Source organism: Neoarius graeffei, chromosome 13, assembly GCF_027579695.1.
Source record: "Neoarius graeffei isolate fNeoGra1 chromosome 13, fNeoGra1.pri, whole genome shotgun sequence".
NCBI lineage: Eukaryota > Metazoa > Chordata > Actinopteri > Siluriformes > Ariidae > Neoarius > Neoarius graeffei.
In genome coordinates this window covers 75451686-75468541 of record NC_083581.1, presented here as the reverse complement: position 1 = coordinate 75468541, position 16856 = coordinate 75451686, and the positions used below count along the sequence as shown (strand labels likewise).

General features: G+C 40.6%; 1 protein-coding gene across 4 annotated transcripts in view; it reads left to right on the top strand.

Moving 5' to 3' along the window:
* The window catches only part of eya4 (EYA transcriptional coactivator and phosphatase 4), a 149267-nt gene that overhangs the window by 78221 nt on the left and 54190 nt on the right, over positions 1-16856 (top strand). The gene's annotated exons all lie outside the window — the stretch shown is intronic.

The following is a 16856-nucleotide window of genomic DNA, read 5'->3' as shown; positions in this document are numbered from 1 at the left end:
AACTCCTTCAGGTTAGATGGGTTGCGTTGGTGTACAGCAATCTTCAAGTTATGCCACAGATTCTCAATTGGATTGAGGTCTGGGCTTTGACTATACCATTCCAAGACATTTAATTGTTTCCCTTTAAACCACTCCAGTGTAGCTTTAGCAGTATGTTCAGGGTCATTGTCCTGCTGGAACGTGAACCTTCGTCCCAGTCTCAAACCTCTGGCTTTCTCAAACAGGTTTTCCTCCAGAATTGCTCTGTATTTAGTGCCATCCATCTTTCCTTCAGTCCTGACCAGCTTTCCTGTCCCTGCAGATGAAAAACATCCCCACAGCATGATGCTGCCACCACCATGCTTCACTGTAGGGATGGCGTTCTCAGGGTGTTGGGTTTGCACCACACATGGCATTTCCCATGATGGCCAAAAAGATACATTTTAGTCTCATTTGACCAGAGAATCTTTTTCCATGTGTTTGGGGAGTCTGCCACATGCTGTTGGGCAAACTCCAAACGTGATTTCGTAAGCAATGGCTTTTTCTGGCCACTCTTCCATAAAGCCCCACCCACTCTATGGAGTGTACGGCTTAAAGTGGTCCTATGGACAGAGACTCCCATCTCCGCTGGGGATCTTTGCAGCTCCTTCAGTGTGATCTTTGGTGTCTTTGTTGCATCTCTGATTAATGCCCTCCTTGCCCGGTCTGTGAGTTTTGGTGGGCAGGGCCTTCTCTTGTCAGGTTTGTAGTGGTGCCATATTCTTTCCATTTTTCTATAATGGATTTAATGGAGCTCCGTGGGATATTCAAAGTTTGGGATATTTTTTTATAACCCAACCTTGATCTATACTTCTCCACAACTTTGTCTCTGACCTGTTTGGAGGCTCCTTGGTTTTCATGTTTCTTGCTTAGTCGTGTTGCAGAGTCAGGGTCCTTCCAGAACAGGTTGATTTACACAGACATCATGTGACAGATCATGTGACACTTTGTTTGCACACAGGTGGAGCTTAATCAACTAATTATGTGACTTATGAAGTGAATTGGTTCTTATTTAGGGGTTTCATATGAAAGGGGGTGAATACCTATGCACACTCCAGAAAAAACAAAACAAAACAATTTGTACCTTTAAAGTGCAAATTAAACTAAACTACAAGTTAAAACTGAAGGTTATTTGCATCTATGAGTGAAGGTCTGAGTTTATGTCTGGAGTCAGGAGAGTGTCGTCTGCCGCAGTGAGGGCTGTTCTGGTAAAGAGTGGGTCAGGGAGATTATTCACTTGAGTTTTGAAGGTCATATCCACTCTGCTTTGGACGGGAAACTCCGCTGAGTCATTAGGAGTCAATAATAATGGAGTGGAATAAACCACGACACGTGTGTGTGTGTGGGGGGGGGGGGGGGGGAAGATTTGTCTGGTTATGGTTTGTGTTTTGTGTTTGATTGAGAATCCATTGCTCTGAAAGATATTTCCTGTATTTAGATATTTCTATTGCTGGAAGAAAAATCCAAAACAAATTGAGAAATAGTGTTAATTAAATGCATATTCATGTTCACCCTTCAGCTAGCTTTGTGTGTGTGTGTGTGTGTGTGTGTGTGTGTGTGTGTGTGTGTGTGTGTGTGTGTGTTATATACTACTGAGGACCAAATGTCCCCACAAGTACAATAAAATCTGACAATTTCGCCCTTGTGGGGACATTTGGATGGTCCCCACAAGGAAATTGCTGTTGTGTTTTTCAAACAAAAATAAATAAATAAATAAATAAACGAGCCAAAAAGTTTTCTTTTTATTACTGAGGTTAAGGTCAGGGTTCGGTTTCGGTGCAGGCACAGCATTAATTAACTGCATTAATAATTATGACAATGGAAGGTCCTCACAAGGACAGTGAGACAAACGTGTGTGTGTGTGTGTGTGTGTGTGTGGGCGGGCAGCAGTGATCTCATCTGGTTTTGACGTGCTGGCCGAATGAAACAATAGAGGAACACAGAGAGGAAAAGACAGCAGAAGTCTGTAAATCATTCTGATTGGAGTGCGGCTAATGATTTTAACAGACACACACACACACACACACACACTGCCAAAACAGCGACATATTCAACATTTTCCTGAGTTTACCTCATCATCATCACACAGTCCAATTTGAATACATACACACGGCCACTGACAAAGACCCACAAGCGAGCAAGAATCCCACTGCCTGTGAAAGCTCATTTGTCTTGCGAAAATGTACAGTCACGACCCGCTGCACGAACGTTCATACGCACATCCAGTGTACACACACATTCAAAAAATATATATATAGGACATAGGTTTTCACCTGAAATGTGCTCTATTAAACTGATTTTAAAGTCAAAACATTAAACAGACTTCTGTACCAAATCCAAAAAACAGAACAATTACAGACCAGTACAAAGTACATTTATCACCGGGTTATTGGCGTCACCAGGAATAATATTTGATACAAAAAATTTACAACCCCAGATCAGAAAATGTTGGGACGGTATATTGAAATTGAAATTAAAACCAAAAACAATGATTTGTAAATAAACTTTAACGTATATTGCTCTCAGAACAATACAACAGCACATTATTTGGTGTTTTACCTCAAGATATTTTTTTTTTTTTCAAAATAAATATGTATTTCAATGTTGATTCTTGCAACACATTTCAATAAAAGTTGGGAGCATTACCACTTTATAATGTTCCCGTTCCTTCTCCCAACACTTAAAAGATGTTTATGGACTGAAGACACCAAGCGATGAAGTGTTTCAGGTGTTATTTTTGTCCAGTTCTTCCTGCAAACAGGTCTTAAGGTGTGTAACAGTACGGCGTCGTCACTGTCATATTTTTCATTTCAAAATTCTCCACACATTCTCTATTGGAGACAGAGGGGACACGCCCTCTTCTTCCACAGCCACGCCTTTGTAATGTGAGCAGAATGTGGTTTTGCATTGTCTTGTTGAAATCTCCCTGGAAAAGACGTCGGCTTAAAGGCAGCAGATGTTGCTCCAAAATCTCAGTGTACTTTTCTGAATTAATGCTCTGTCACAGAAGTGTAAGTTACCTTTGCCAAGGGCACTGACACAACCCCATACCATGACACACCCTGGCTTTTGGACTTGTTCCTGGTAACAGTCTGGATGGTCCTTTTTGTCTTTGGTCCAGATCACATGGCATCCATTTCTTCCAAAAAAGACCTGGAATACTGATTCATGTGACCACAATACACGTTCCCACTGTGTGATGGTCCATCCCAGATGCCTCCGAGCCCAGAGAAGTCGATGGTGCTTCTGGACACAGTTAACATAAGGCTTCCTTTTTGCACAGTAAAGTTTTAACTGGTGTTTGTGAATCTTACTCTGTATTGTAGCTTGATAAAGGTTTGCCAAAGTAATCAAATCAAATCAAGTTTATTTGTATAGCACTTTTAACAATAAACATTGTCGCAAAGCAGCTTTACAGAATTTGAACGACTTAAAACATGAGCTAATTTTATCCCTAATCTATCCCCAATGAGCAAGCCTGTGGCGACGGTGGCAAGGAAAAACTCCCTCAGACGACATGAGGAAGAAACCTCGAGAGGAACCAGACTCAAAAGGGAACCCATCCTCATTTGGGCAACAACAGACAGCCTGACTATAATAACAGTTTTAACAGGTATAACCCTCAACTGTCCTCATGGGGCCGTCCTTCACAGGAGCGGTGCGATAAAACTCCGACCAGACACAGGGCACCAGGATGGATCAAGCAGGTCCGAGGGGCAGAAGAGGCCAGCATCTCAATCCCAGGATCAACATGTAACTCAGAGGGACAGATTTGGGGGGGGGGGAAGAAAACACGTTGTTAGGTATGCCCTAAAAATGACAATGTATTAAATCTGTGTGGTAGGCTCGCAGAGACGAGAGTCTTTACATCAGGCATAACACACAACAATGGCATGTTAATATGGTAAAATATATCATGACCTGCTCTGGCTGGATGCTTGATTGGGTGATGGGAGCACACTCCTCACACTCCTAATCCTGAGCCCATGTGGTTCTGTCAGCTGTAGATGAATGATGGTTCTTGATGCAGTGCTGTCTGAGGGATCAGAGATCACGGGGGTTAGATTAGGCTTGAGCCCTTGACCTTTATACACTGAAATTCCTCCAGATTCCTTGAATTGTTTTATAATATTATGCATTGTAGAGGGTCAAATATCCAAATCCCTTCCTATCTTTCTTTGAGGAACATTGTTTTTAAACATATCAATAATTTTCTCATGGATTTGTTGACAAACTGGAGATCCTCGGCCCATTTTTGCTCCTCAAAGACTCGGCCTTTCCTGGATACTGATTTTGGACCAAATCATGACTATAGTCACCTTCATTACTTCATTACTTGCCCTAAATTCCCCCCGTCTCAACTTTTTTTTAATGTGTTGCAGGCCTGAAACACAGGAATGGATGTGTATTAACAACTGAAATGAAGTTGAACAGAAAAAAAAACCCCATGAAATATCTTGGGTTCCTTCTGTCTGTAATGAAATACAAGTCAAAGTAAATTTAGAAATCACTGCTTTCTTTTTTTTTTTTATTTACTGGAAATTTTTAATTTAAATATGACCCAAATTATGGATGATATTGCTCCATTCAAAATCAAAAGAGTCAATGATAAGCAGAAAGCACCATGGAAGCAGTACCCGGCTGTTAAACTGTTAAAGAGAGAGTGTAGAAAGACTGAAAGAAAATGGCGCAAAACTAAACTTCACATCCATTATCAAATCCATAAAGAGATGCTTTGTAAATATAATTATGAAATTCGTAAAGCAAGACGGTCTTTCTTCTCCAACATCATCAACAGGAATATGAACAATGCCCGTGTGCTATTTTCAACAGTAGAGAAGCTAACTAATCCCCCACCACAATTAGCACCTGAACTTCTCTCAGTTAATAAATGCAATGAGTTTGCATCCTTCTTCAAAGGTAAAATTGATAAAATACGACATAATATTGCTCATAATATATCTCAGTTGCAAATAATTGAAAAACTGCAATCGCCAGTGACACAGACAGATAACCTCAACACAATGTCAGAATTTTGTTTAATTGATTATGAGACTCTTGAAAAAACTGTACAAAATCTCAGTTCCTCAACATCTGAATTGGACATTCTGCCCACCAACTTTTTTAAGTCTGTTCTGCATCTTATAATTACAGATGTGCTTCAAATCATAAATACATCCCTAGAGACTGGCGTTGTTCCTGTGTCCCTGAAAAAAGCCGTTGTAAAGCCCCTACTTAAAAAGAATAATCTGGATGCTTCAGTATTAAATAACTACAGGCCAATATCAAATCTACCATTCATCAGGAAAATCCTTGAAAAAATTGTCTTCAATCAATTAACTGCCTTCTTGATATCAAACAGCTGTTTTGATAACTTTCAATCAGGATTCCGTGCCAATCATAGCACTGAAACAGCGCTGATTAAAGTTATAAATGACATACGTCTTAATACTGATGCAGGCAAAACATCGGTCCTGGTATTACTGGACCTCAGTGCAGCTTTTGATACTGTTGATCACAACATACTGCTATATCGACTTGAACATTGGGTTGGGTTGACTGGTAAAGTTATCAATTGGTTAAAATCATACTTAGAAGCTTCTTTGTTACCATGGGAAATTGTACCTCAGCGTCAATGTCTTTGACCTGTGGTGTCCCCCAGGGGTCGATTCTTGGACCATTACTATTCAACCTTTATATGCTCCCACTTGGGCAAATTATCAAGAACAATTCAATTTTATATCACTGCTATGCAGATGACACCCAAATTTATCTTGCTCTATCACCTAATGATTATGCCCCCCTTGAATGTCTCTACCAGTGTATCGACCAAATCAACAACTGGATGTCATAAAATTTTCTTCAGCTGAACACAGATAAAACAGAAGTAATTCTATTTGGGAAAAAAGATGAAAGACTCAGGATTACCACTATTCTTGACACAAAGGGGATTAAAACAAAAGAAATGGTTAAAAATCTTGGTGTTTTCATTGACAGTGAGCTAAACTTTGACAGTCACATGAAAGCAATCACTAAAACGGCATTTTATCACCTAAAAAACATTTCCAAACTAAGAGGACTTATGTCAAAAAATGATCTGGAAAAACTTATACATGCCTTCATCTCTAGTAGGGTTGATTACTGCAATGGCCTTTTCACAGGCCTGCCAAAAAAGACCATCAAACGACTTCAGCTGGTTCAAAATGCAGCGGCGAGGGTTCTCACACGAACAAAAAGAACAGAGCACATTACTCCAATTCTAAGGTCCCTTCACTGGCTTCCAGTAAGCTACAGAATTGACTTTAAAGCATTGCTGCTGGTGTACAAATCTCTAAATGGTACAGGGCCCAATTACCTCTCTGATATGTTGCGGTGGCCTAACCCAATCAGATCTACCAGATCGCAGCAGCAAAATTTACTGTTAAAACCTGTTGTTAAAACAAAGTGTGGTGAAGCAGCTTTTAGCTACTATGCAGTGCAGCTATGGAACCAACTCCCAGAGGACATTAAAAATTCTCCTGCTGTTGGCAGCTTCAAATCTAGACTAAAGACCAAGCTGTTTTCAGATGCTTTTTGCTAAATTATTAATATTGCCATCTCTACATGTTTTAAACCCTTTACTTTTACAGTCTCTCCATGTTTTAAATTTTACTTAACTTTTATTCTATTTTATTCTGCTGTTTTTTTTTTAAATTGAACTTTTATCTCATTTTATTATTTTATTTCTACTATTGTTTAATTCTTATTAATTTTCTTCCCCATTTATTTTATGTAATTTTATTTTCTATTGTTTACTGTTTTGCTTTTACTTCTGTAAAGCACATTGAACTGCCACTGTGTATGAAATGTGCTATATAAATAAACTTGCCTTGCCTTGCCTTGATTTGCATTTTCCATACCGTCCCAACTTTTTCTGATTTGGGGTTGTAAAATTACTATTTACAATTGATCATAATTATTTAGAAGATAATATAAATTTCTAATAAAAATGCATAACATGAAGCAGTGATCGGGAGGGGTCAAGAAAGAGACATGAAGGAACCTGTTACAGATAGTGTCAGTAATAGCGATGAAAGTGTTGGTTCAGAACGGCCTCCAAACATGGCCGCGATGGACTACAACTCCCATGTGCCACAATGCCCCTCCTCCACAGTAGCCACACCTGGTTTCCGGTTCCTAATCACCCACTCACCTGTATAAGTCTCAGACAAATCAACTGATGACGCAAAGTATCGCTCAGTATTTGTACCTAACCTTACTGAGCCTTGGTCTCTTGTTTCGAAATTCCCATGACTCTGACCTTATTGCTCCATATATCCTTGACTTGCAAGTGACATCAAAGCAAAATAGAAACCCGGATGTCGGCCATGTTGGTGGAGATACAAAGGCGAGGTCAAGCGACATTCCATACAAAACATAGTCACGCGTGCGCAACTCTCTTTGTTTTTCCACTGCTTTAAGCGTTTTTTTAGCAATGCCATATCTTTGTGCTGTATATGGTCGTGGTCACAACAGGACTCATGACCGTGGCACTTTCCGAATTTTTAGAATTCCATCCATGATTCGGAAAGAGGGCGAGGAAACTCTGAGGCTTAGTACGGAGAGGAGACGAACGCAGCTGAACAACATCGACAGGGCTGATCTAACAGGGGCTAAAACCAAAACAGCTCATGTTTGCAATAATCATTTTATCTCAGGTGAGATTCAAAAGCTTTCTCGATAATATCATGGAAGAATTTTATTTCGTGTTGCTAGAATTTCGCTATAAAATGAGCGTTCTCTTGTCGTGGTTCACTCGGTCATTGTTATAATTTTAACATGTGTATTACCATTTCGGGGGCGGCACGGTGGTGTAGTGGTTAGCGCTGTCGCCTCACAGCAAGAAGGTCCGGGTTCAAGCCCCATGGCCGGCGAGGGCCTTTCTGTGCGGAGTTTGCATGTTCTCCCCGTGTCCGCGTGGGTTTCCTCCGGGTGCTCCGGTTTCCCCCACAGTCCAAAGACATGCAGGTTAGGTTAACTGGTGACTCTAAATTGAGCGTAGGTGTGAATGTGAGTGTGAATGGTTGTCTGTGTCTATGTGTCAGCCCTGTGATGACCTGGCGACTTGTCCAGGGTGAACCCCGCCTTTCACCCGTAGTCAGCTGGGATAGGCTCCAGCTTGCCTGCGACCCTGTAGAACAGGATAAAGCGGCTACAGATAATGAGATGAGATGAGATTACCATTTCGCTTCTAGGCGCGGCAGCAAAATTACACGATAGAAACAATCCAGACTGGGCACCCGCTCAGAAAATTGGCTACGTTTCGTCCAAGGTCGGACTTGATTCTTCAGCAGCCGAACCAGATAGAACACAATATCTGGGTACTCGATGGTCGGTAGAAGCATCTTATCTTCAGAAAAGTCTGACTTTTTTCAATAATATGGGTCAAAACCACACATATCTATCTTCTCTTTGTACCGAATCTTTGTTTGATTGTTCAAATTGTGGTAATATTGAGGAAATTCAGTATTGTTTACAGACACGCTTTCAGCGGCTGCCATCCTAGTTACTTTGTATATCCACCATCATGGTGGACGCTCATAACTTGGCACATTTTGATCACGTGGTTGCAAGTCATCTATTCCCGACCTCGACTTAGTTTTGTCTCCGATACACTGTTTGCACGTCGACCGGCCTTAGCCTGACCCGGACTACACTTCCTGGATTTTGACTTGGATTTGGTTACCAGTTTGCGACGCACCGCTGTCCCCTGCAACTGCATTCAGTAAGTGCCTGCACCCTGACAGATAGAGTAACTTGCGTTTATATATGTAAATACCACCAAGAAGTGAGTCTAAAATGAACAGCAAAGAATCAAATCATTAGTTTTCTTTTGTTTCAGACATGTAAAAGTTTTTTCCTTTACCTGACATGTTTCGATGGTGTAACTTCCGTCTTCATCAGAGGGTCACCCGGATGTTGGTGTGTGAAGTGCTTTTATAATCGGCAAAGAATGTTGCATGTAAGATGAGCAATGGTGATCAGTGATTGGTTGCTGGAAACAATGGTGATCGGTGATCTTTTTTTGTGTTTTGTTTTTTGGGGAACACTGGCTGACATTAATACAACACAGTCAGGCTTTACACACTTGTGATGAGTCAACCGAAAGTGTACTTTCAACTTGTGTAACCAGCAGTTATGATGTGCAGGACATTTGTTCATGTCTCTAGATTTGTCTCGAGGCTATTTTTTAGACTACTTTTAAAAACCTTATCAGCACTGTTGCACCTGATACACTCATATCAGTACCACTCACACACAGTGCTTTATTGAGAACGATCCACCACTCAAATAACATCTGATCAGCAGTGGTGCTCTGCTCGTCCCTTTTTTGCATCACGACAGATGATTGTCACTCAGTAAATTTTACACTCACTCACTCACTATCCATTTTGAGTCAGTTGACACGTCAGATGTGTGTATGACTAGCAATCTTTAGCAGAGCTCTCCATTCAGCACGGTCTTGAGTTGCCTTCTCTGCTATATTCCATAGCTTCAAGTCAGCATGGACAGATTCTTTCCAGCTTTTTCGAGGCTGGCCACGGTTGTTCGCTCCTTCAACTTCCAAGGTAGTACATCTGTTGATCCAAGAATTACTGCATTGGACGTGTCCAAACCAACGGAGACGATTGCATCTGAGGACAGTGTCAAGGCGACGGAGGTTCAGCATCCACAGTAGAGAAGACATGCTAATTCGTGTTCCTCTTTTGACATTGCACATCCATAAAAGCATGGCTCTTTCATTACGCTCAAGCCGGTTTTGGTCATCTCTTTGGAGTGCCCAACATTCAGAACTGTATAACATGGTGCTACGCACACAACTGCTGTATAGTTGACCACGGGTATGAAGTGAGACAGCTTTGCAGGTTAACAATGGCAGCAGCTCTCTAAACTTTCCCCAAGCAGAACAAGTTCTGATAATCGTTGCCAGTTCACAACCACCTCCTGGGCAGATACCATCACCAAGGTATACGAAGCTATCGACGACCTCTCATTTGCTACCTGCCAACATTACCTCACAGTTGCCCCTTTTCCACCAAAGCAGTTCCAGGGCTGGTTCGGGGCCAGTGCTTAGTTTGGAACCGGGTTTTCTGTTTCCACTGACAAAGAACTGGCTCTGGGGCCAGAAAAACCAGTTCCAGGCTAGCACCAACTCTCTGCTGGGCCAGAGGAAAGAACCGCTTACGTCAGCGGGGGGGCGGAGTTGTTAAGACCAACAACAATAGCAAGACCGCGAAAGATCGCCATTTTTAAGCGACGAGAAGCAGCAGCTGTACAAACGCGAAGTCATCCATTATTATTATTGTTGTTGTTGTTGCTGCTGCTTCTTCCGTGTTGTTTTTGCTTTGATATTCGCGCCAAGGTTTATGCAAACGTAGCGACGTAACTGACATATACAGTGACGTAACTGACGTATACAGCGACGTAATGACGTGGCTTCCCTTAGCACCGCGAGCTATGGAAAAGCAAACTGGTTCTCAGTTGGCTCGCAAGTTGAACGAGTTGTGAACCAGCACCAGCACTGGCCCCGAACCAGCCCTGGAACTGATTTGGTGGAAAAGGGGTATGAATGGTCTTGCATCAATCGGCCGAGAGCCTCCAAGACAAAACTGACATTTGTAATCTGGGTTTTCAACTAACCTCCCCTGCACACCAGAACATCTTTTGTGTACCCACATTTTGCAACCACTACAGAAGATTGAATTCTGGCCAACCCCTTTTCTGCACACACCACAAGGGTATTTTCCAAAGATTCTCATTGTGTTTAGGTCATTACCAGAGATCATGACTTTAGTCTTCCCCATGTTGACTTTCAGGCCCTTTTCCTTAAGACCAACCTTCCAGCGGTTCAGGGCACTTTCACACCAAAGGTTGCCTTAAAAGTCCCAAAAACAGTTGAAAATGAACTTCAATGTAATGCAAAAATCCATCCTGAATTCCATAGAATACATATTGGGTAACATGTACCTCAAGTATCAAGGCTACAAGTCATTTCAAATTCCAAAATTTATTAGTTTTAACATAGCAGGAAGGTAAAATTCACAAATTTGGATTTTTTTACATTATCATTCAGCTTTAAGCCTAATTGGTGGATTGGGTCCCCTACATTCCACCTAATTATTGCAGAGATGTTAATGGAACAAAGAGACACCAAAATATCCATCAATGGTGGACATATTTTGGAAAATCTAGTTTTTGGTGAATTTTTTTCAGTCTATTTTAGGAGTCACTTCACATATCAATAGAGCTAGAAATGAGAAATAGGTCCAGGAAATCAGCTAAAATGCCTTTTTAGAAAGATGCACCAATCTGGTAGGTGACTAGAAAATTTCAACTTCATACTGTATCTACTTTCCGGTCACCGCGCAAATCAAATCAGGTCACAAAATCCATATTTCTGTTCAGGAGAGGACAGAATGTTTAACATCACTTTTCAAATGAAAAATTACTCAGGAAAACTATGGCAACAATTTTGAATATGTTTTCTGATTGAAAAAAGAACCTTTTGCACAGTTTCTTGGACCATTATATTATTTCTTGGACCTTTACAATAATGAAGGTTTATTTATCCTTATTATCCTAAAAGTACTTAACATATAAGTTAGCAATTTACATCCAAAACACCTGGAGCCACAAATTTCATATGTTAAACTATGCATTTGATGAGAGCAAACATTTAACATCTAGTCAGTGAGAGAGAATTAATAGTGTTGGGAGTCTTGGGCATTTGTTCAGGAGAGGACATTTTTCTTTAACGCTTAATTTTCTCAGAAAATTAACCAATATTGTAACCTGGGCACATTTACATCCAAATTATTTGACTTGTCTGACCGACAGGTCTTTGTTTGTACTAGTACTAGTCCCCAGATGGTAACTTTGAGGTGAAAGTTCTTTCTCAAATTGCCACCTAGTTCAATCTCAGAAGTTCCTCATCTGTCTATTCTCGCTTTCCTACACATCAGTAGAAAAACCTGTCAAGAAGACCTAATGCTACAAAAACTTAACTTTTTATCAAATAACAATGAACAACACATAACAGTGAAACACAACAACACCAAAACTATGCCTACTTATTTTCCAATGGCCATAATTGAACATGAAATTCCCATGAACACAGAATGTCTGATCTGAAAGTCCTGGTCGTCTACAAAATCTATTCATTTCATACACGCTATGCCTCTTTAGCATTGGACCGACATTATCAACATCAACTTTCACTTAACATGGCTAAACAAGAACCAAAATGCTAACAGTAAAACTATGAAACAACAACAATACATTGGTCCTACCAATGACTACATTCAAACAGATCATTTACACATGAATGTACTAGTAGGCATGTGGAAACAAATGCATGATAAAACTATTCCAAGTTGACATTTTCTGGTAACTTGAAGTAGTATTGATCCCGCTTATTAACTGAAGGCTGTCCAAGTTTGGTTACAGTACATTCTATGCCAACTGTATCTGTGTCCTTTTCATCCACAATGAAGTATGGTTTGCCCCTAGATTTCAGATAAACTACATCATACTGTCTATTTATCCCTACACTCTGGATGATTGCTATGTAATTCTTGACTTTTCCTGTTGTTGTGACAAGCCTCAGTATTATGTAGTCGCCAACGTTGAAGCCTGAAATTATACAAATGCGGTTGGGATTAAGTCAGTGTCAATGACAGTTTGATTCATGTAATTAAAAGATTCTAAAACTTTTATTGTTTTGGCCAAAAAATACTATGCTCACCACTATGGTTGCTTGCTTGATGATCAGTAACATGAGTATCAGTGGTGTTTTCATCCTGGCTGGTCTTTGTCGCAAATTCCAGCGAAATTTTACTTTGATACCACTAGTGTCATTCATATTGGGATATTCACTGTATGAGTTTCCAACAATGGTCAGTACAATGATAATTCACTTGTGGTACAACCTCAGAATCCACAGGTTAAGGCCTGAAAATTAAATGTACAGATTCTCACTAGATACCCTCCTGAAGAGGGGATTACAGTCTCTGAAGGTATCTGGAGCTAGCAATATTAGGCCTACTGGGTTAGGGTTGGGGGTTAGGCCTAGAATGAGGGGCTGAAAATAGACGGGGATTTTGTCATTTAGGAAAAACATTGCCCCCATCCCATCCCGCCCAAAGAAGGTTATACTAGTACATAGAAAACAGAAACGGACCTAACATACACCATCATGATCATAGACATTTAAGTATAACATGAGCACAATTAAGTATGGGACAGAACATCAAATATGGTGAAAAATGCACATTAACTTACCACGTTAAAAAATTATGTCCTCTCCTGAATAGTGGACTGTGTACAACCTTGACAGCTGCACCTGCCCTATGGTAATGACAGGCTAGCTCTAAAGACCTGGAAATGTGAACTGGGCATTCTCTCTATAATTCTAAACCAATCAAATCATTCAAAACAACAAAATGATACAATGTATCAATTTTGGTCTTCTACCTGTTTACTGTTTACACTTGAACTGTACCAATGCACCCAATGACCTTAGAATGAACGAACCCATAAAGCACTTTTTTGCAGGGCCAGGTTTGCTGCCTGAGTTGTTTGGTGCATGAAGTGCATTGTGTAACGCAGTACAAAATATGCCTATTATGATATTAAATATCCTGTTCTGGAGGACATCCCCTTTAACAACATTTTTATGTATGTATCTCAACCATGCATTTGAATGCGATAGTTTCTCATTGGTTTTATATTGTTGGGCCCTAATTAATCCAGTAAGAATATTTCTCCATAAAACTGAGGTAAATTTTACAGATTATCCTAAGTTCTGGAGAGGACAGATTTTTAACGCAGATTCTACATCAGGATTTCGAATAGCTGAAAAACTCACTACCTGCTTAATAACAGTTCAAATTGAAAATGAGGTGAAAACAGTGATGAAAAACAATTTCTTAAATGTTATTCTAGACTGATAATGCACAACACATTATCAGTTACTCATGTTGTTCAGGAAAGGACAATCACTAAATGTTTTAACACGGAACGCCATGATTCAGTTAAATCACCATAGCGGCCAAACGAATTTACCGATTTTCATGAAATTTGGAAGGGACATTTCTTGACTCACCCCCTATATAAGGAAGCAGCATGCTCAGCCATGCATGGGACAGAAATTATTTAATACTCAATACAATATTTTAAAATTTAATTTGGGACTGCAGATTCTGTCAAAAACGTGTTAAAAATGGCTAATATTTCCACAGTAATGATAGGATGGAAGAACCACTGACTGTGTAGCTTCTTTCCGACCCTCAGACAAAAACAGTAAACAAAAGTGATACATTATGTCACATTTAGTTTACGTTTATGACCCTAGAAGCTAAACTTGAAAAAGGCAACCTTTGGTGTGAAAGTGCCCTTCAGCTTCTCAAGTAGTTCATCCAAGGATTCTGCGATTATGACCAGGTCATGACTATGTACTGTAGCTAATTAACTGGGAACTCACTGTGGAGAACGTTTATATTGGGCATCCAGTGTTAAGACCTGGTCCTACAATACCAATAATTATAATGATAACTATAAATAAACGGGGGCAGCACAGTGGTGTAGTGGTTAGCGCTGTCGCCTCACAGCAAGAAGGTCCTGGGTTCGAGCCCCGGGGTCGGCGAGGGCCTTTCTGTGTGGAGTTTGCATGTTCTCCCCGTGTCCGCGTGGGTTTCCTCCGGGTGCTCCGGTTTCCCCCACAGTCCAAAGACATGCAGGTTAGGTTAACTGGTGACTCTAAATTGAGCGTAGGTGTGAGTGTGAATGGTTGTCTGTGTCTATGTGTCAGCCCTGTGATGACCTGGCGACTTGTCCAGGGTGTACCCTGCCTTTCGCCCGTAGTCAGCTGGGATAGGCTCCAGCTTGCCTGCGACCCTGTAGAAGGATAAAGCGGCTAGAGATAATGAGATGAGATGAGACTATAAATAAACGGATCCCCTGCAGTTTATGTGGTCGGTGCTCACACCAGACCAATAACGATCCCTATAGCCCAGGCCTGAGTTTATCCGTATCTCTGAGATTGCTCTGGAGCCATTTTTCCAGGCTTGGACCTGATCCTATAAAACATCTGACCGATCAGGTAATTGTTTACATGTGACGTTGTCTGAGCACATGCTATTTTTCCCCGGGTATCTTTGTACATCCTTGTTGCATCATGAAGTCACGGAATACGGATTCACGGAAAATAAAAAATGTAGCACAAAGCACGGATCTTTTATTCACGGATATGTGATTATTTTTCCGTGAAATATCAATTGTAAATTAATAAAGTGAATATATAAATGCAGGTAAGATATTTTAATTATGAACTTCAGCAGTCCAAACATTTAATTGTTTTAGACTTCTTTTTTTTTTTTTATCCGTGATGCATCATCCCTATGAAATCAGTAACCAATCTGTAATATACTGAAACGCCCGTGACCAATCTGTAAATTATTAGCATCCATGATGCATCTGTATTAAATTCCAAAATCACGCTGTATTTTGTATCCTTTTTTAAAATTATATTTCTGTAATCCGTGACCTATCCGTATTATATCAACCACCGGAGTGTGTACGTGGGTTGTTTTGGAGTCCAAGCTGTGCAGTATGACCCGGAATAATGTGCTATGACTTGGAAAAAACTTCCATGACTATTCCTAAGTTGCATGTGTTTATTTCCCTGAGTGTCAGGACCAAGCGATAATAAAATTGGGATTGTAGTTGTGGTGTTTCTGCTCCAGACTGGAACTACATTCAGGCAGAGTCAGAGTTGGAGTTATAGGTGTAGTTACAGTTATCGGTGTTGTGGGATCGGGGTTTTATCCATGAAGACTGAAGTCACATTGAAGTGGAACTTCAGCATGGGACAAAGATCATGAAATACTGGTTGTAAGGTCCAGGTGGCTGGAAAATATGATTTTTGAGCCAAAGCTAACGGATAGATGAGTCTAGCTAGAATGTAGCAGGATATTTAGACAATATAAACCAGACAAAACTGTTTCCCAACATTTTCCTCAGATACAGTGTCTTGCAAAAGTATTCATCCCCCTTGGTGTTTGTCCTGTTTTGTTGCATTACAAGCTGGAATTAAAATGGATTTTTGGAGGGTTAGCACCATTTGATTTACACAACATGCCGACCACTTTAAAGGTGAAAATTGTTATTTTATTGTGACACAAACAATAATTAAGATGAAAAAACAGAAATCTGCAGTGTGCATAGGTATTCACCCCCTTTCGTATGAAACCCCTAAATAAGAGCTGGTCCAACCAATTCACTTCATAAGTCACATAATTAGTAATCAAAGTGTCACATGATCTGTCACATGATGTCTGTATAAAATCAACCTGTTCTGGAAGGACCCTGACTCTGCAACACGACTAAACAAGCAACATGAAAACCAAGGAGCCTCCAAACAGGTCAGAGACAAAGTTGTGGAGAAGTATAGATCAGGGTTGGGTTATAAAAAATATCCCAAACTTTGAATATCCCACGGAGCATATGGCATCACTATAGACCTAACAAGAGAAGGCCCCGCCCACCAAAACTCACAGACCGGGCAAGGAGGGCATTAATCAGAGATGCAACAAAGACACCAAAGATAACACTGAAGGAGCTGCAAAGATCCACAGCGGTGATGGGAGTCTCTGTCCATAGGACCACTTTAAGCCATATACTCCATAGAGTGGGTGGGGCTTTATGGAAGAGTGGCCAGAAAAAGCCATTGCTTACGAAATCATGTTTGGAGTTTGCCCAACAGCATGTGGCAGACTCCCCAAACACATGGAAGAAGATTC